The 20,282-nt window shown below is 35.5% G+C and overlaps 1 protein-coding gene across 2 annotated transcripts in view; it reads right to left on the bottom strand.

Moving 5' to 3' along the window:
- The window catches only part of STX18 (syntaxin 18), a 70,924-nt gene that overhangs the window by 34,935 nt on the left and 15,707 nt on the right, over positions 1-20,282 (bottom strand). The window contains exon 2 of one of the 2 annotated variants that reach the window (XM_074865756.1): positions 3,780-3,844. The exons of the other annotated variant lie outside the window; for it this stretch is intronic. The gene's annotated coding sequence lies outside the window, so the exon portion shown is untranslated. The remainder of the gene's footprint in view (positions 1-3,779; positions 3,845-20,282) is intronic. 2 annotated transcript variants of the gene reach the window in all.

Below are 20,282 nucleotides of genomic sequence, written 5' to 3'. Positions count from 1 at the left end.
AAGCATGCAAGGAATTCTACAAAACAATAGTTGTTTTAGTTTACAAATAACTGCAGTTTACTCCATGTATCTGGGAAAAAGCATCAGAAGCTGTTCAAGTCTTAAAATCCTATTTTCATGCAAATGTTCCCTGTAATTAAACAAACAAAAAAACCCACAGAGAAAGAACACAGAATAGTTTGGATAAATAGAAGATTAATTCTCCCAATTATTTTTTTCAAAAGGTCAGCAGCTCTTTGAAAAAAGAGGGGAAAAAAAAAAAATCTATTTAAGACCGCAGTGATTTGTACAACTAAAAGTAAGTGTTTCCTTGTGCAAATAAATACACATACATTTCCCTATTATTATTTGCTCTGTTTCTTTCTTACTACAACTCATCATATTGAATAAGAATTTTCCCAGTTTTCATATTTAAAGTTTTCCATGTTAACAGCACAGGAAATTTCATCCCATTCATAGCAGACTGAGTTCTGTTAATACCTCCAGTAGATCTGAAGTTTCCTAAAGTGTGCTAGCACCTTCATAGCAGTAAGAAGGGAAATTCTGAAATCACTACAAGATCAATGAGGCACAAAGACTAAGCTAAACCATTCTACAGATGTTCCTTCTCATTGACACTGGAACTTATTTTTTGTATAGTAATCTCTTTTTCAGCTCAGACTTTGTATCTCATGAAATTTGCTGAATAGGTAAATTAAGGCTGACTATGAAAGTAAACATTTAAAACAGTCATACAGTGTTTCAGTAGAACAATAATACTTAATAGGCAGAAAGTACATACTAGAGGACAAAGTGTAGAAATGTAAAATAAGAAACATTTCAAACCATTTACATCAATATGTGAACAAACACTAAACTAGAAAATAGATTAGCAAAATTTTATAAGTAATAAATCTTAATATTACTGCAATAGCTACAATTTAGGAGTGATTAACAAGCAGAAAGAATCAGAATGACAAGCAAGAACACTGTCTTACAGTAATTAATTCATCTAGTCACAAAGAGCATTCTATTTAGGCTAAAATTGTCATCATGTGTTTGAATTGCACTGACCCCACTTTGCCTCTCCTTCATTTGTAAAGCTATTTTCATGAATTTAGAATGACACCATTATGCCCATACTCGCATCAAGCTCTTAGTTCCCAAGATTTGCATCAGAAGTGAGACTTCTTGTTCTACTTTCCCTCAAATTATAACAGCATCTTCTGTGATCCTGCACTGCTGCTATTTCACTTTTGCCACTTCTTACCATGTACTACTGGCATAGTTTTAAATTCAATTTTTCATTACCATATCAACAAAATTAAACAATTTTTACAAAAAAGAAGGTCTCACTAGCATTAAAGGGAATGTGAATTCTATCCAAAAAATAGGGTGTTGTGGGGTTTTTTTTGTACAATGCTTAACTTTCTGCAGACACAAGATATTCCTGCTCATACAAATATAAATCTTGAAGATATCTCCAGGGTCATCAACCTGCAATTATTCGGGGTTAGAGGCACACCATATACTCTTTACTAAATAATCAAGCTCCAGCCTAAAGGTAATAAAGAATTTCCCTATTCCAACTGAATGTCTTTATTAGAATCCTGCTGCTCTTATGAATAAGAACTGTCAAATTTCCAGGTTTACTGATTACCAACTATCTGTTCTTGCTTCAAAACAGTCCTTTCCCTTAAAAGCTCTACTTCCCTGCATGCATCAATAATCCCATCCCCCGCTAACTTCTGTAGCCCCAGAGAAACAACCCCAAGCTTTTAGTTTCTTCTCACAAGATAGTTCTGAAGTTGCCTAACCCATAACTTTCCTTTGCATGTGCTCCAGTTTGTATTCATCCAATGGAGATGACTAGAAGGACATTCACTCAGTTTACTTTGTAACTCACCTGGAAATACCTTCTACCATTTTCATTGATTTGTGTCAAGCTTATTCTTTGGTTTGGTCTCTAAATACTTATTCTACTGCTGAATTTCTTTCTTCTCCCCACAACTCCAGACCCCAGAGTCATTCAGCACTTGCTGTAACATATCATGCTCCTCCCTCTCCTTCCTCATCATCCCCTCATCAGTAAATTTTACCAATCCATCTTACTCCGGGACTGATTTTAAAACTCATCTTGTTTAGTACTACTCTTATTTTGGGGAATGCAAAAAGCAATTCCACTATTAATCTCTCTTCAGCCCAACACTTTTTTAAACACAGAAGCATTGCTTCTGCTTATTCATCTTGTTAATATTTTCCTCTACTAATCTCCTCTAGACTTCCCATGAGCACTTTATCAGACACTTTACCATCAGACACCAGGTCATCTTAACAATGGAAAAGCAAATCTTCTTAAAGCATCAAGTTGGTTGGGCACAGCCCATTTTTAGTAAGATAGCAAATTGTATCTTCCTTTCTATTTATCTTTTCCCCCTAAATCTTTTCTGAATCCTGGACTACTTCTGGGTCAGGTCCCGCTGATGCCATTATCAGTTTCCCTTTGCTAACTTAATTATAGGCATTAAATTTGCTTCTCTCTGATCAAATGGTACCATCTTCAATTCAATGTATTTTCATTGAAAATAGCTGCCTTCAGAACTTGGGATTTCTCAAATTCACTGTGTCTGAACTCAACCCAGAGATTATCTGGTAACCACAATTTGCATTAAAGTTCTGAGATTTTGTACAAATTTCCAATTCTGTGCTTTGGTTCCCAGTATGTATCTTGCTTTTGACCTGCTGGTCCATGGCTTTTACCTTATTTAGCCTGGAGACCATACCTAAACTATTCTTAATCTATACTCCAGCTGCCTGACAAATACACTTTTTTTTCTAATTCTCTTTTTATTTACATAGCTAAAGAATATTTTAACTTGGGGGGGTGGGGGGGTGTTTAATACCATTAGTTAACTCCTTGTGAATTTGCCAAACCTGACTGGCCAAAAAAATTGTTGCAAAAGGGAAGACTTTGTAGAGATAGTCTCTCTCTCCTCCACACCTTTTACTGCCTCTGGGCTCATTTTTTGTATCTTCTCTAATTAATCTTTCAAGTAGACCTAAACAATTTTAAATCCCACTTTCACTTCAGCATATCCATTTTTTCCACTCCAATTACCCATCCATCATAACTGCAAGTCCCTATGCTGTATATGCCTGTTTTCAAAAAAATTATACCACCAGTTGACACAGCCATCAAAAGGATAGATGAAAGCAATTTGAAGACAAAGCACAAATACATTTGTGTATTGGCCTCTTGTCATGGTTCCCATTCTCTGCCTCCGGAAATTAGCTTTCTTCTCACAAAGCCTGTAGCAGAGAAATAAGCCTCTTCTTCAACCTTGAAATAATGAAATTATTTAATTTTTCCCCTGAAGGGATAGGAGGGCTTAGAGAAATTGCAGCACTTGCACTACATTAAGACTAAACTTACCTTATGCTGAAGAACACTACTGAATTTCCAGATAAAACTGATATTTTTATGAGAATCATGGGAAAAAAACACCTTTCCTCCCAGTATTGCCAACATCAGTTATATCATTATGCTAACAGCATGCTCTTGAGCTTCTGCTCACTACCACAATAAGGAGGGTTACATTCTTTCTGACAGTGAAGACTGATTACCAAACTCCAGGCTCTCCCTCTTCTCTTCCCATTCCCATTGGCACCCCCTTGAGGGTTAATACTGCTCACCAAAACATTGAAATGACTTTTTTTTAAAATACTCTTCTGGAAATGAGGGTTAACATTTAAGACCAAATACAAAGAATCCGTTTCTTTCATTTCAGCTCCACAAATACCTGTATAAGCACAAGGGAGAGTAGAAGCTGGATAGCATCAGTAAGGAACTTCCTAAAAGATGCATCTGTTATAGGAAGGAGGTATATTTAGTTATAACTTAAGAAACTAAACATGATAACCTCCTAAGCTCAGGTACTGAAGCTGGAGACTCCAGATGTTATTTAAAAACTCCCAAATTTAGTTCTGATCATGAAACACCAATTGATTCTGTACAGTGAAGCAGCAGCAGTTTTCCACTGGGTGGCAACAAAATTGTCAGCACTATGCAAGTAAAAAACACCACAAATTCACATTAAAGCCTGTAATGTAACTTTTTAAAAGTTACTTTAGGTTCCAGTTTGCACTTTTAAAAGTTTATCTTCATTGTAAATTACTTCTTTAATGCATATATCCGTGTTTTGTTGCCACTATAGTTTTTTAAACAACTTTTATTAAAACATAAAAGCAAATATTGCATATAATGCAGGTCCAACACAAAAGGAAGCTGTGAATGGCTGCCATCTGCTACCACAGGTGGCATGCACAGCTCTGTTTATACTTGGGGCCTTCACTAGAAATGGTAGATGTTCCTCTATTTAGAGATTTTTCTTATGGTTTTAGAGCAGGCTATATTTTTAAATAAGAAGAGAAACAGAAAGCATTCCCTCCAAAGCAGCACATACTTTAGAACAAAGATGCACATACTTTAGAACGAAGACACTGACTATGCTTCCTTCAGTATCTTAGCAATACATACATTTCTTTCCACTCCCAACAAAGAATTGACCACTCATGAAACAGTAGGTTCCAATTTGCATACGTTTAACCCACTGCAAGAAGCAGCAGCATTGTTTACGATTAAAATGATTGGAGTAGGTTCCCGTGACATATTGTAGAGAATTCGACAGTGCTGAATAGTCATTTTCACTGAACAAACATAGTGTTTTATCAAGTTTACTCTTCCATCAGAATAATAAGCAACTATTTACTACCATATAAAATTGACTGTTACACTTCACACTATATTGCCATTTTGAATTTTTAAAATAAGATATACTTTGTTAAAGAAAACTTTAAGTATTTTTAAACTCAAAACATAATAGAAAGGCTCTTGCAAAAGTCATAAGAGACATGGCATTTACTGTTGATTCAGCAGCATTGACAAGCACTGCTGATGGAAGGGGGTTTTTTTTGTGGTTAGTAAGACAAAAAAGTTTTACATTTAATTTTTCAATATGTCCAAAAAGCCTGATCTTCAAATGTCTTACCTAAGGAGATTCCATCTACAGATCCATGAAAAGGTAACTAAATTCTACAACGACCTCTTCAAAGAGCAGCAAATTTAAGATTGCTATAATACAAGTATCTAGACATCCAACACATTTTTTATTCCAAACATACAGTCAACCCAAACATACCCACTGCCTATTTCAGAAGAAATTAAAACTGTCAATAACACCTTATGTGATGTACAGGGACTGCATGTTTCCGACCAAAATAAAATTACAGTCTCAGTACTAGGCCGAGATACAGTAATTGGTGTAAGAACATAAACTCATTTTTATTACAAAAAAGATTGGTTCCAAATGTCTAAACCATATTTAAAAAGAGGAAATTTTCCATGGTTAGTGCATGTAATGAAGGCAAACATTTTCAGAAATCTGGAATAAAACCCAAACAGAATAGATACTATAAACAGAAACCCAATTTATATAAAATAAATTTTAAAGTTAAGAGCTTGCGCTCTTACCTAAACTGTTACAGTTGGGAAAGGCTAGTTAGAAAGGTTTTGATGTAGAAGTTACTCCTATGAGAAGTTTTCCACTACAAACTACCTTTGATTAGATAGAGTTATGAACTTTTAAAAAATATAACTCATGAAAGGCCAGGTCCCACACAACTTCCTTCGGGGCTATATTTTAAGCACTGTCAGCCCACTGAATTCACACAGGCTCCTGCAGGATGTTGCCTAATAACAGACAAGATTTTGTTTTTAAATACCATTACTTACATTACCTAGATTCTGTACTTCAGAAACTGAAACCTTCTAAAGACGAAATTATATAATTCCCTGCTACAGTGACATGCAACAAAGATTAAACCAATTAAACCAAAGACTAAATTCAGAGCTGAAGTTGTGAAAACTGTTGCTTAAAAGGGTTTGGATGGTGACTTCTTAGTAGGCCATGAGGTGGTGCTGTCCTACCAGAATTCATTGCAGAGGAGCACTGGCTGCCTACATGCCTCAACTGGCCAGTTTTCAGCTGATTTGTCTCTTGAGGGGATACATTTGGTTTAGGTTTCCCCAGCAAACGTGAAAGTTTCTAAAATAGGTCACGCAGATCAATTGCTCTCGTAATCTGAAACCCAAAAGAAAAATAATATCTAAACTGTGACATGGGGGTGGCCTGACGCTGGAAGCGGGTAGCAGGAGGCGAGGAGACAGCCAGCCTGGCTACCTCTAATCTCAGGAAAATTGTGACTTTGTTCAGTTTCTGCTTTACATCAGCATATATGTTACAGCAGCAACAGGCAGGGAAGCATTTTAATTGCATTTTATTAGTAGTCTTGCATTCAGAGCAAAGGAATTAACATAACCAAGAATGGGGTGTTGTATAATAAAATGTGTGGCACATGGGATAAGAACATTCAAAATTGAATTAATTGAATTAAAACCCATGTAAATGAAGACTGAAGCATTTTGACTCTTCAAGGTAAAGATGGTACAAACTTTAAAAAGATTTTAAAAATAAAAATGTGTAATATTATCAGTATTTTTCTAATTTTAAAATACCACTTTTTTATAAAACAAAAACCAAAGTAAAATTTTGAGGAATCACTGCAAAAATTTGCATTAGCCATTGTGGGATATCGGAAGATAAAAGCTGTTTGCAGAATACCACAGGCAATATTCAGTGATCATTACCAAACCGATTAAGAAACCTCTAAACTGCAGTAAGAAGCAAAGCCAATTTCCTAACACCTGGTCTGAACCAGAAAATACTTCCTTTTACTTAATATCAAATTGGCAAAAAGGAAAAGGTATAAAAGCACTGTCTTGCACAGTAAAGAAAAAAAACAGTTTGCTTTTAAAGAAAATATTTTTTGTTTTTTAATTTCTGCTTTACTTAGCATATATTTATAAATACTGCCTATGGTTCAAAAAATGTCTCACTGATTTTTGCTACTGTTAGTTCACATTTGAAATATTTAGCCTCTAAAGTGCACTTTAGATCTGCACTTTGTTATTCTGATTTTTTACTATTTATTATACAAAGTGGAAAATTTGGTAGTAAAGAACTCGCTATCAGCCTAAAAGCCTAACATTTCATCTTCCTAGGCTTTCCTTAATAATAATCCAGAGTTGGCATAAAATTTGGTCAAGTGCATGACGAAGACATTATTTTTGGAATTTTGTGACACAATTGCAAACCATTTTTCGTTCAAGACTCTTCTAATAAGAGTAAAGCAAAATTTAGACTTAAGGGTTAGAAAGCTTCAGTTCTCCACTGACCACAATAAAGACTGAAAGTACCAGTATTAACACTGGATCAAGGTTTTACTGGGGTGCTATTTGGGATGGGGTTGCTGTATGTTTTAAAAATGTGTAGGGTATCTACAGCAAACTCCAACTGTACAGAAAAAATATTTTGAAGCCATTGAACTTTTTTTTAAGATTGAAATTATCCTAAAGCATATTGTATATTCTTATAACAATTTTAACTATTTGTATTTCAGGCATTTATAAATACAGAAAAAAAAACCTTATTTTATAGGCTAATTACTTATAAACACTGAATTTTAATTGTGAACCAGAAAAATATAATACACACAGAATTTAAGATAAAGAGGTCTGTGTTAATTTTGTCACTGTTTTCTTAGGTCTTGTAGGAAACACACTGGTTTGATACCTGCACATCCAGAACCACATCTAAATACTCTGAAAATGGTCTGTAGAGAGTCAATAGGACCATGAGGTGACCTCCAAAAAAATATTAACAATAGGTTTTCTACAATGTAACATCATGCTATATGTTTTTAGTAACCAGTCTTCATTTATTCTGTGTCAACAAATACTTTCAATAAAAAAAGGCAACATCTGATTTTAATAAAACCTACTATTTCCCTTTTTCTTGTTTATTGTCCAACTCTAATCATAACTTTCGTTAACATTTATATTTTTACACAATCATCCAAAACCTCATCGACTAAAATATAAACCCCCACAACAATTGTGGTGAATGTTTTGGTTGAGAGATAAAAGTAAATTGGTCAAAATACATATTTGCAATAATTGGCCTTTACCATTGCTGTTCAAAACGCTCCATTTACAACCTTTCAGTAACGGCATTCAACTTTGCTTGTGTCTTTCTGTAAGAGATATTTTTCTTGTCCCTTGTTCTCACAGTCTGAACTCATTTAGTACTACGTGTTCTTCACTCAAAGATGTTTTACAATATAAAGAGATTTCTAGTCTCATTTAACAGATACACAGTAATAAAAGGTTACTCTGTCTGACCATCATTACAAAGTTCAGAATCCAAGCTTTTGCAATGCAAAAGAGTTACATGTGCATGTGCTTCACTTAGGGACTAAATTGAATCTGCTTCAGCAGAGCCATCACAGGGCACCAGAGCAGTGGAGCCTGTGGCATCAGCTGTGCCGACATGCTCTCTGCCAAAGCCACGGCCGGACTGGAGCCTCCCTCACATGCCGCAGTCCCACGCTCCTCTGCCAGGCCCTTTTCCTTCAGAGTTCTACATTTTTGGTGTATTTACACTAATACACCTATACACTGATCAGCATGAACTGACACAGCACTTACTCTGTCTCAAAATCCTACCCTCTGTCAAATAAGATTCAGGGGGACAAGCACCATTCTGTTTCAGTGTTCAAGTATTTTTCTGGATTTTCATCATCAGTACAATAGCGTTCTTAGCGCAAAATCCTTTCATTACATTGCAGTACCTTCTTTTGTATTACGCAAATGAAACATTACTTTAGTGGTTGCTCTAGCATTTATGCTGAACAAGCTTCTCCCCCTTAAAATACTGGGCTAGACCAAGAAAATGCCCAGTCAGAAATGAGAAGTTTATGATTCCTTACCTAAAAAACATGTATACATCAGGCACAAAATCAAATAAATATACTGGAAATAAGCTAATTCTGTACACATTAAGATTTTCATCCAAGTGCTTCACAGTATTGGCAGAAAAATTAAGACAAAGGACCCTCCCCCCAACCTCCATGTAACAGGAAACCCCAAGACCTAGATCATCTGCCCTAAACCTTAGGAACTTACGGGGCCCTGGTCACTGTAAATCCTTATGCGGCTGATGTGGAGTGACGCACAGATAGAGGCTGCTCATGTCTTCGGTAAATCTAGACAGAGTTTCTCAATCAGGCACAGAGATCTCTTCTGTGCCGCTCCACTTCAAATGGACCGCTTTGCTGCATTTTCCAAGCAAGCTACTATTCCTCTGTTATAGCACCTAGGAGTAGAACCAAACAAAAAAATCCCTCCTCCATCCCTAGGGAAAATAACTCTTTTCCACTAGTCCTTATAAGAGCAAAAAATCTGGCTAAACTGAGGCGAGGAAAACAACAGTAGCAAAAAAAAAAAAAAAAAAATCCTTTTAATAACTCTTGGAGTGGACAGGGATGCTAACAGAGTTAGTCTGAAAGCCAGTCAGCTAATATTATCCTGTTCCCTCCATGCTGCCCCTTCTTTAGAAATAGAAGCATCTTCTAAAAAAGGTAATAAAAGGCAAACCATGACAGGTTCTAACTCTACAGCAAGGGCTATAAGTTTATTGAAGCACAAACTGGCCTTGAAGCACCACTGAGAACAAAGGCACCTTACTTCATCCCCACTCAAGATCTTCTGACATGACTGAAGTCCAGCTGTAATGTCTAAGAAAAATACCTTCCTTTAGAGTACATCGCTCTGTCATATTTCTATTAACTACCAAATGACCATTAGCTTCCAAAGGTAACATACGATGTGGCATGAAAAAGTGTCTCTGGACCCCTGCGTTTGTTCACACAAAATGCTATTCATGTTGGTTTGATCTATCCAGGGGTATTTGCCAACTAGTTTGGCCTATGAAAAAAAATGGTCCCCCCCAACCATGGGGGAGAATAATTTCTACTTGAAAAAAATCCAGTAGATAGTCATGTAGAAACTTCTCCCAAGAAAGTGCTTGCAGAATTTGGGAGCAGTAAGCTTTAGCTGTAATTAAAAGGGACATCAATGCTATTCTTTCACATCTGAGTAATGCTGACAATTCTAAAATGTATTTTTAATCACTGAAAGCAGAAACTCCTGACAAGAATTTAAGTTGTGAAATAAGGCACTTTTCCTTTCTCACTTTTTCTCAGCCATGAATCTCAGTAAGATTTTTTAAATGTCCATTTCCTGTAATTTTGGTAATTTTAGAGTATAATTATTTTTACATTTTTATGATGCCTTTGGGGTATCATTACAAATATTTTTTAAGCATTTAAACTTAGAAAAATAAAATTAAGTAATAGCTTCTCTTAAGGAGAGACTGTCAGCCTTGTTCTGAATAAACAATCCCTTTTAAAAGCAATCTAGAGATTTATATCCATTGTAACCATAGAAATTAATCTTGAGTTTAAACAAAATAGAGTAAAACATAATTTATTTAATGAAAATCAGAACACTGCTATTGCAAATGAAAGTTGGGTTTCTGGTTTTTTTTTTAATTCAACAGACAGCTTTGTATGCAGTTGTAAGATTTTACTTGATGGGCTACTTGTTACAACTTAATCATACTCACTTAACCAATTTGAACAAAGCATTCAGATTGCTGAGTATTTTACTGGAGATAGATGTCAATCAGTAAGAAATGAAGTAAAGACTTTTTAGGTTGAAGAAGCTTAAGTTAAATATAAGAAACATTTTTAATGATAAGAACAATAATGAAAAACTCCTATGACATTGTGAGGCCAACAAGAAAACAACACAAAAATTTTTATGAGTTTTTCATATGAAAAGTTTGGGAATAGCAGAGAAGCAGCACATACTGGGAAACATTTTTTTTATGTCAGCATACCTAAAAAAATGACCTTATGTTCAGGAAAAAGTGTTTCTTATAGACTAAAAGTATTTACAAGGTTGCATGAAACATTCAGCATGCAGACCCTGAAAAACAATAATTATGCAAGAAGAACTTCAAGGTTTAAATAATTACATATTTATAGCTCAGTTAAGTAAGAGCTAAAAGAGCATCAGCATTTACTGTATTTTCAAAAAGCAAGGAAAAAAACCTTGAAGTTCACATGAGGAAACACTGATATGCTTCACAATATAACATCAAAATCATAGCCCAAAACCTAGAAAATTTTTCACATCACAATAAATCGAAATAGTTTCATGTGGGAACACGTGTAACAGCCACATAAATTTAACATAAGTTGTGAAAAATATACAAGTATACAGCAGAAGGAATCTTTACCAAAAGAAATACAACCTAACAGATCATTTCTCTAATGTCCATATGTATTATGGTAAACTATTATGTGGCACTTCTGGCTGCTACATTACCTGTAAATAAAGCCTTCTTCTAAGCCTCCCTCCATCATATCAATAGGAAATTATCAGACCATATCAGAAAAATAAATAACTATATATATTCTATATATTAGAAAGCTAAACTCCGAACTCTATACCAAATTATTCTATCTGTTATACAATGACATATACATAACTGAAGAAGAGAAAGAAAATTAAGCTGCTTAAAAGTCTCTAAAAAGACAGTAACTGCTCCTAAACCAGAGTACCAACTCTGAAGTCCTCAGGAAGCCTCTCTACACAGGGTGACTCACTGTCTAGCTTTGCTATTTGAAAACAAGGCAAGCTGCTAAGATACTTAAAGCTGAAAAACATACTGTTTCTCATAATTTAAAACTTTATTACAACTTCAGGTTTTTTCTCAGTCTGTGATAATGAGATGAGTTTCCAGTATGGCATTGCCCTTACCTCCTTGACTGAGGGTCTTTTAAAGAAGGAAGTAAACAGCTGAACATAAAAAGGGCAACTCTTACAAAAGCATTGATTTCAAAGAGTAGATTTTTGTTGTCAATACATAAAACAACAACATTCTCTACTCCAAAGTATGAACAGTTCTAGGATGCCCTTATCAATCCAACTAGACTACAATTTGTAGTGCTACTGGTTTACTCCAAATACTTTTGTCCATAGATCGCCCTGTAAAACCTCATGTGAGCAAAACCTGAACTTGGCTCTTAATTCACAGCCAGAAACCAAAGTGTTACTTACAACAGCTTTAACTTTTACCATCAAGAAAACAAAGGTAGCACAATGGCACACCGACAACATTGTAACATGAGCTCCCTCCAAAGTCATCTCTCAAACACAGGATGTAGGCAACTTTTCCCAGGAAAGTAACCTCCTGTCTCACAGAAAAGGTGAGTCACATGCTCCTGTCATCCTCCCCCCACATACACCCTCCCAGGAAAGATTTTTGTTTCTTCCATCTGCATTCAAAGCCTGATGACACTGAATGTACAATATGCTCCTCTTACCAGAGAGATTTATGAAAACCTCTATATCTAGCAATGATCCTTAGCAGCAATAGCAAAAATATGTCAAAATAGCACACATTTAGGGCCTGAGGCATAACAGGCCAAATCGATACTTGCTCTTGCAATGTCACTATTATTAGTCAGCAGAAAAGAAACTTGGATGCAATTTGGGGCCGGCTAAGCAACTGTGTAATAAGGCACATGAATATGTACCATCCTAAACAATGCTAACATGGGAGATACAAGCTTCTGGTCTCCTCCTCTTACCCCAGTCCATAAAGGAGAATGATCTAGGAGACTCAGTCAAACTCAAGGCTCACATGGATATAAGAAAGCTTGGCTTTTAATACAAATAGGAAAGAAGAGACTCAATTAAGTGAATTTTGCAATGCCATACAAGACACCTGAAAATACAACAGTCCATTCCTGTGTCCTAACTCATCTGTTTACTGTAATAGGCTACCTCTCTCTGCAATGTACTACTCTTCTGAAAGCATTATGTCTATCTCTACAAAGCCTCAAATTCATAGGAACCCACAACTTAATGTAGTATGTAGCTTTTTGATGGTATGAATCCACAGAAGATAAAATACACAGTGTACAAATAGGGAGAGAACACAGGAACAAACCAAAAAACACTAAGGCAAAAACTTAGCACTGACACACAAGAAGAGGAAAGAAAAGGGTTGGCTGAAAAAAAAGGAAACAGCACCTGCACTGAGACATATGATCACTGGGTACTGCTGCATCCAGGCTGAGGTTTCAGCCAGCAGTCAACTCCAAAGGGCCTCCAAAAAGAAAGGGCTGTAAACTATGGAGTTATCTCCATGGCTGCTCAGGAAAGCAACACAGTCTCCATTCTGAAGTTACTGACTATAAATACAGCCGAGAGCCCAGCCAGCTCTGACACAATCTTAGGCAGCAAGATGGTGAAACACACGCTGCCACATCTTGTATTTATTGACAGATTTATGTTCAGAAGTACTTTGCAGTGAGTGCACACTTCAGTTATCCAGCACCTAAGTACAATGAGATAAGATCATGTTAACTATCAGTGGGAAGAAAGAGATTGTGCTTATTCTGTAAACTCCGATGAGCTTCAGAAGACAAAATCAATTAAAAAACTATTTTGCAAAATGAATTTGAGTTCTGATTTTACTTGAAATAACCTGCTAGAAATAATAAAACAGGGACTGCTTCCCTCCCCCCTCTCGACTTTTTAAGACACATTTTATAGGCCACATCAGTTTTTCAATAGCTTGCAGCACATGAACATTTCAAAGATGTTACAGTTTTCATAGAGGCCTTACTTTTCACAACTTTCTGCTAATCTACATAAGGGCATTGCTGTAGCATATAGGGCAAGAAGGAACCATCAAGTAACTAAAACACCACCATGTCAACAAGTAAACACATACAAACTAAACTGTCTACAAGTTTATAGATTAAGCTGTAAGAGTTACTAAGAAGCCTTGTGTTAGAGATTCAGTGTCCATCAAGCAGTTTCACTGTGTCTCACAAACCTGTACACAGTGAAGAAATCGATGTTACCTCTGTGCCTTTTACCATAACAACTAGATTGCTCAGGCTGGGCTTCAGTAGCTAAATGCTACTGCACTGCAGTGGAAATAACAAAGCAACTGGATAGAAAATACTTGTGTTTCAGCAGATATGCATATGTAGGAATAGGAGTATCTCTTCTAAGATGGTGTCATGTCCTGCTCAGATGAGGGAGACAACTGTCTCGTCTCTCACAGATGGACACTGGTTTATATAGAATTTTTACCCAAGGTTAGAGTAAAATGCTACTGCCATTTGCCACACCAATGTTTCACAGCTCTCATGAATTCTGTGAACAATCTCTCACATCAAGGTCAGAGGTGACACTACATTTTCCAGCTTGTATTTGGCTTACAAACACCTGATTTACAGATGTCATACCACTGTTCCACAGTTCTGCTCTGCATTACTGATGAGTCAGTATTACTGAAATATACTTCATCAGTATTTCAGTATTCTGCCCATGCACTGGCATGATGTACTTAGGGAGAAAAAGGTAAACATGAGGTACATCCCCACTGGGGAGCTATCTCACTAGCAACTTTAAGATGAAAATTTTAAGGCTATGAATCAGAATTAAAACATGAAAGCTTAATACTGTGAAGAGAATTTGCCATAAGGAGACTAGTCAAGATTCCATGGTAAATATCAAGCAGATATCTGACTGTATGAGTAGATTGAGCAGGAGCTGGTAAAGCTCACTGTGGCACAGAGGTGAAAAAAAGTAAGAGCAACACTGAAAAGTAAAGGAAGGGAAGAATTGAAGATGGAAGAGAGAAAAAAAATGGCAGCAGAAGGGCATGGTCTGAGGTAACAAATTTAAAAAAAAAAACAACAAACCAAACCAAAAACCATGTCCTGGCTAAAGCAATAATTATATTTTCAGTGCAAATGCAAGACAGATACCAGAGACACATGAGCTAACATGTACTTGGAAGAACGGGACCCTTGTTTAGTGTAATAAAATAAAAACACACTTAATAGGGGGAAAGAAGCAAACCCCCCAAACCAATAATTAAATCTATTAGGATGTAAAATACTCTTCTTAGAAGTGTTCAAAAGAACCTAAACAAAACACTGTATGCTATATATATGCTAGCAAAGAGAGGATTAACATGACCTCATGTTTTTGATAGAATGTTTTACTCCTTGGCACATCAGCATTATAACCAGTGCATTCCAAAATTATAATTTTTCCCCCACACAACAGCACAATTTCAAATGTCTACAGCTCTAACATTATACCAATGGAAACACATATTGTTGAATGCACTGTATAACTGTATAGCAGCAATGCAGATACTGAAAGTCACAATATCTAAACCAGTTTGAAGGTATTTTTTTCTTTTTTGTCCTGAATGTTCTTCAGTCCCCTTCATAATGATTCAAACACTGTTTCTGCAATAAGCAACTCAAGTGTCTGTCTGATATGACTACAGCATCAATAAGCATGGAATAGACAGCCAAAAATGACTAATGATGGAAAAACAGAGAATGAAAATAAAAACTGTTGTCTAAACAGAAAGTTTTACTAATGTAATTTTGTTTAGTTATATTTAGTTTCACTGGATCCGATTAGCTGAACTGTGACTTTTAATGCAGTTTAAGTAACTTGACATTATTTTTCTTGTATTTAAACTGATTTGAGGAATCTGCACCTTAGAAAATAAAAGCACATAGCTTTAATGACTGCATGCATCTTTTTATTGCTTAATTAGTAGCCATTATTAATACTAATCAATCATATGAATGGAGTCAAGAAGAGCAAGTAAGACAAGAAAGGGAAAAAAAGACAAAGGAAAAATTGATTATATAGATTAGACCTTCACATGGACTGCCCTTTTGCTTTTAATTTCTTTGTCTTACAAGACAAATTAGACAGCAACAAAAAGAATAAGCCTGCCTTCTGCTGCAGAAAGAAAGTAAAATGACTAGATATTTGTGGGCAACAATTTAATCTTCCTGCAGTTAAAGTTTTCTTACCATTTAAATAAACAAGCAACTATTAATTCTGTGATATGTGCTGGTAGAAAATCAGGAAACAAATACACTAACAAAGGAATCAAATGGAGTGCAAATGAAGAAGAAAATACCAACAATAAGAAATCAGTGACACTAAAATTGTGAGAGAGGGATTTCAACAAAGAGCTATGATGAAATACAACACGCAGAGCCAGAAATAAAAGCACACATTCTCAAAAACAGTAAGAGTTGGAAGTAACAAGTGAAGGCAAAAGAAAGCTGCTCCTTTTAAATGAGAGAAACAGGAGACAATGCGGCGACTCCTGAGGAGCCAGTATTTTTGCCAAAGTCAAGTCCAGGGATTATAATACGGTTAATATTCCCTTTAGATTTAAAAATGACCCTACAAGGAAAAATAATGCATTTACTTGAACAGAGGCAGTTAAAAGATGCATGCTCTCCACCTGGTTCGGAGGCAGAGGACGTACATACAATTGTAAGAGCTGACTTAAGTAATCTGGTTTGGAAACAGTCGAGACAAAAATATCCACTGAAGCACAAAGGACAAATACTTTCACTTTTTAAATTTCTCCTTCCATTAAATGGAAAACATAGCTGTTTCTTAAAAAATAATAGTACTGACTGTTTTTCTCTTTACATTACAAATATAAAGTATATGCAATGCACGTGGCAGAAAATCTATTAGGCACTCTTAGTTGAATGTGACTTCTTAACTGAAATTCAGTAGTTTCTTTCAACAGTCACAAACCAAAGTCCTTTTGCTAAACAGAGGGTTGATAAGGTCATGAAAAAATCTTCAGAGAGACTATGAAACAGTCATTTTTCCTGTAATACAATTTTTGTCTATTGTAGCAGGCATTACTCTTAACGATTACTGTTAGCAGCCTTTGCATTTGGGGTGAGAGGAGGAATGTCACTACACCTTAGAATAATCTAGATGAGACTAAACACAGTGCAAAAATCTAGACTTCTCATTTCAGATAACCTACAGACTAAAGGCATTGCCCTAGTTTACTCTCAGAACATACTCATTTTAGCTGTTGGTCTAAAATGCTTTTGTTTCTGAAGTTCTGTACAACACTGAGGCCCTATGAAATGAAATGGAGCACAAGGAACAGATTCAGCATCCTGGATGTAGTGGCCTTTTCCTATGAAGCTATAATACATTTTTATTAGATAAATCAAAAACTCAGAAATTTATATCAACTATCCTTACTTTCAATTACAAAGCCTGGTGGTATGTTGAATGGCAGCATAAACTGTACCAGAATGTCCAGGTGAATTCTTTATTTCTTATGGTAAAGATTTCTTGTGGTAAAGAGTAGGAAAAAAGTGCTAGGGGCTTACTGGCAGCGCTCAATGTTTTCAGACAGCATATGACCCTATCTCCTACGATAAATCTACTAATACAAATATGATTGTACAGCAGATTATGACATTTGCCATTAACAACAGCTGAAAGCCCTTCTTAGCTCCTGATGTGGAGTTAAGGCAGGGAGGAAACAATAAGTTCTCAGTACTTTTGTAAATAGGATTTTGATGAAGGACTGAAACTGAAGACTGGACTTCCTGACTTCTGAGTGCATGACAGTCCCTTTTTGAAAGGAAAAAACCCAAACTGATGTTATATACCAAAACCTACCACATTTCCTCATCATATACTATTACAGATTTTGCTTTAAAATTATGATTATGAAAATAATTTGATATATTTCCATATTACCTTTTCAGAACACTTATTCATCCAGAAAACTACACTACAAAAAACCAGAAGACAAATATTAGAGAACTCTTCCCATACGTACAAAATATAGAGACAAGATACATTCAGAATAATCACTGCAATCTCTCGGGCCTCTCAGCTTTACAGTTACACAACATTTCATTAAATCAGTTTTTTCTCAAGTGTTACAAGGAAAACCAATTACACATCAAAAGATTCCTGCTTGTCACATTAAATTTACCACTCATTGGAACAGTATGCCTTATTTGCTAAATACGTGTTGACTTGGAAGTCATCATGAACCACCCTCTTAACTAATTACAACAACTGCTACAAAATACTGATTACTATTAAGAATCAGTAAGTTAAACTAAACGCACCAATGACCATAGCCTTCACTTGCCAAGAGATGCCATTTCATCAAAAGCACCCTGCACAATTATAAGTTAAAAATACAGTGTTTATTCTGTCCTTAATCACTGTTCTTCCACTGCTACTCAAGAGATAGGAACTGTACCATTGGAACAACAAAAGTCTTGCACACTGCAGTCGGTTTCTGCAAACTACACACATCTTTACTGCAAAGAGCGCTTTTCAAGTGAAGGTTGCACATAAACCCTCACCTAACAAGTAAGAACATCATGCTGGCAATGTTGTTATGTCAGACAGTGAACGCAGCACAAGATACTTCTCAACAAGATGTATATTATGTGCTTTGTTTCATTTGTGGGATAATATCAGAAGATGCCTGGGCTTCAGCTCAGCGGTCAAAGGAATAACCTATACTAGCTGCCACAACTTGGAGCTGTGCATGTATTCTTTAACACTGTCTGTATGGCTGATGGATAGCCTGTTGGCTCCAACTGAAATAAATTAATGAAATGGTTAAAACCCTGTTTTCAGCATAGTTTCTAACCTGTGTCAACTACTGGCAATATTGCAGTCAGGTAGGTTTGGCGTTAATTTTTCTAAAAGAGAAAAAGTTGTTTGTTTTTTTAAATCTGAACATTAAATATACAGATACGAGCACAGAGAATAAATTACCTAATTTTTTTCAGATTCTTTCATAATTTCATTGTAGCAATATTAAAGACTCAAAGGAGCTTGTTAACCCACTTTTGTTACATTTAAAATTATTTTTCCAGTAAACTCTTAGGACTTGGTGTCATTTTATTAACTTCACTGGGATAAAAATGTAGCTGTAAACACTAGGTCAAGAAGTAAAAAAACTTTCATGATCTAGCAACTAAGTAGCAAAATATATCCTTTAAAAACTATCAAACGAAGCTAAAAATAAAATTAGATATAAATTCAAGTTTTAGACTGTGGTCAATTGAGGTCTAGACAAAACCCTATGTTTGTTCACTGCCTAGTCTCCAGTCTGCTCCAAGTTTGAAAAGGTAATTGAACTCAGTCTATAATTACTGGATTAGATACAGATGGGCTCTGTACATTTCAGGGGAGGAAAGAACTGTTTTGATTCATTTTATGATTGCCTGTAAGGTCAAACTTTTCAAAATGTACTTTCATCTGTTAAATGGTTTCTCAAAGTCCCATGGGGACATCTTCAATAACTGATGTTTTAAGCAATTTGGGTCTATCAGATCCAGTCTTTGAATGTAATACGCTGTCCATTTTCTAGAATTATAAATGTGCATGTAGGTTAATTGCTACAACTCGTACATATTTTCAAAACTACACTTTTTTGAAAAATTCCAAGTTTTACCCATCAACTGTTATGCATAAATATTTGTAGAATTATTTTGATTTAGGGTACAGAATATCTTTGGAAATATGAATAAATAGCACAAATTAGAAGTGTCCTTACTCCTAATTCCTTCCCATTTGTCAGAAGTTTCTGAGAATGCTCTCTTAGGCCCCAATTTAACAATGTATGAATAGGCCCAATGAATTCAGTTTACTTCTTACAAACCAAAAAAATGAGGAACATACCTTAATAAAAAAATCCTAAAAAGCACTTGAGAAGATTTCTCTTTCAGTAGTCTCTTACTGAGTCTTCATCCTTACTCTCACTCATGAGATAAAATGTGGAACAATGTGGATTAAACTTTCACTCTGATAAGAATTTTTTGCAAAACCTTTTCTTCAATTAAGTCAACCATATCTCTGCAGCCTATTTCAGTACAATCAGGATTTCATCTTGCGCATCTTTAAGTGTCTTGCTTAGCTAAAAGTTCAAAAGCTCCACAACAGATATCTAGCACTGCTCTCAGGGACTCTCACAGCTACCGTAATAGCAATCAATTTAAAGCAGAAAATACACCACGCAATCAGAAGGCAATATAATAGTTTGGTTCACAGTGTTAAAAGAGGTAGGAAACTTAATTCCAAACAACTTACTACTCAAGAGTTTCAGTTTACTTGCATTACAACAATCTTCTTGCTTATAAAATTCCAATAACAAAGTATTTTTTGTTACAACATATATTGTTGTTGCTTAAACACAAATATCTCACTGGCAACAGGCTCAGTAAGTTATCTTCGTAGGATCAGACACCTACAGAGTTGTTCAGCCAGAGATTTAGTATTTAAGCATCAGTAATAAGGATTAACAGGAAATATGACATTATAATCTCCCTCTGTCTCCAAGTGTGCTAATGAAAGAGGCTTAAGAGCATAGCAAGTTATCTCATGTAATTTCCATGATTAAAATTTTATTGATAGT

This window comes from Strix uralensis, chromosome 4, assembly GCF_047716275.1.
Source record: "Strix uralensis isolate ZFMK-TIS-50842 chromosome 4, bStrUra1, whole genome shotgun sequence".
Taxonomy (NCBI): domain Eukaryota; kingdom Metazoa; phylum Chordata; class Aves; order Strigiformes; family Strigidae; genus Strix; species Strix uralensis.
This window is presented reverse-complemented; position numbering and strand designations above follow the sequence as displayed.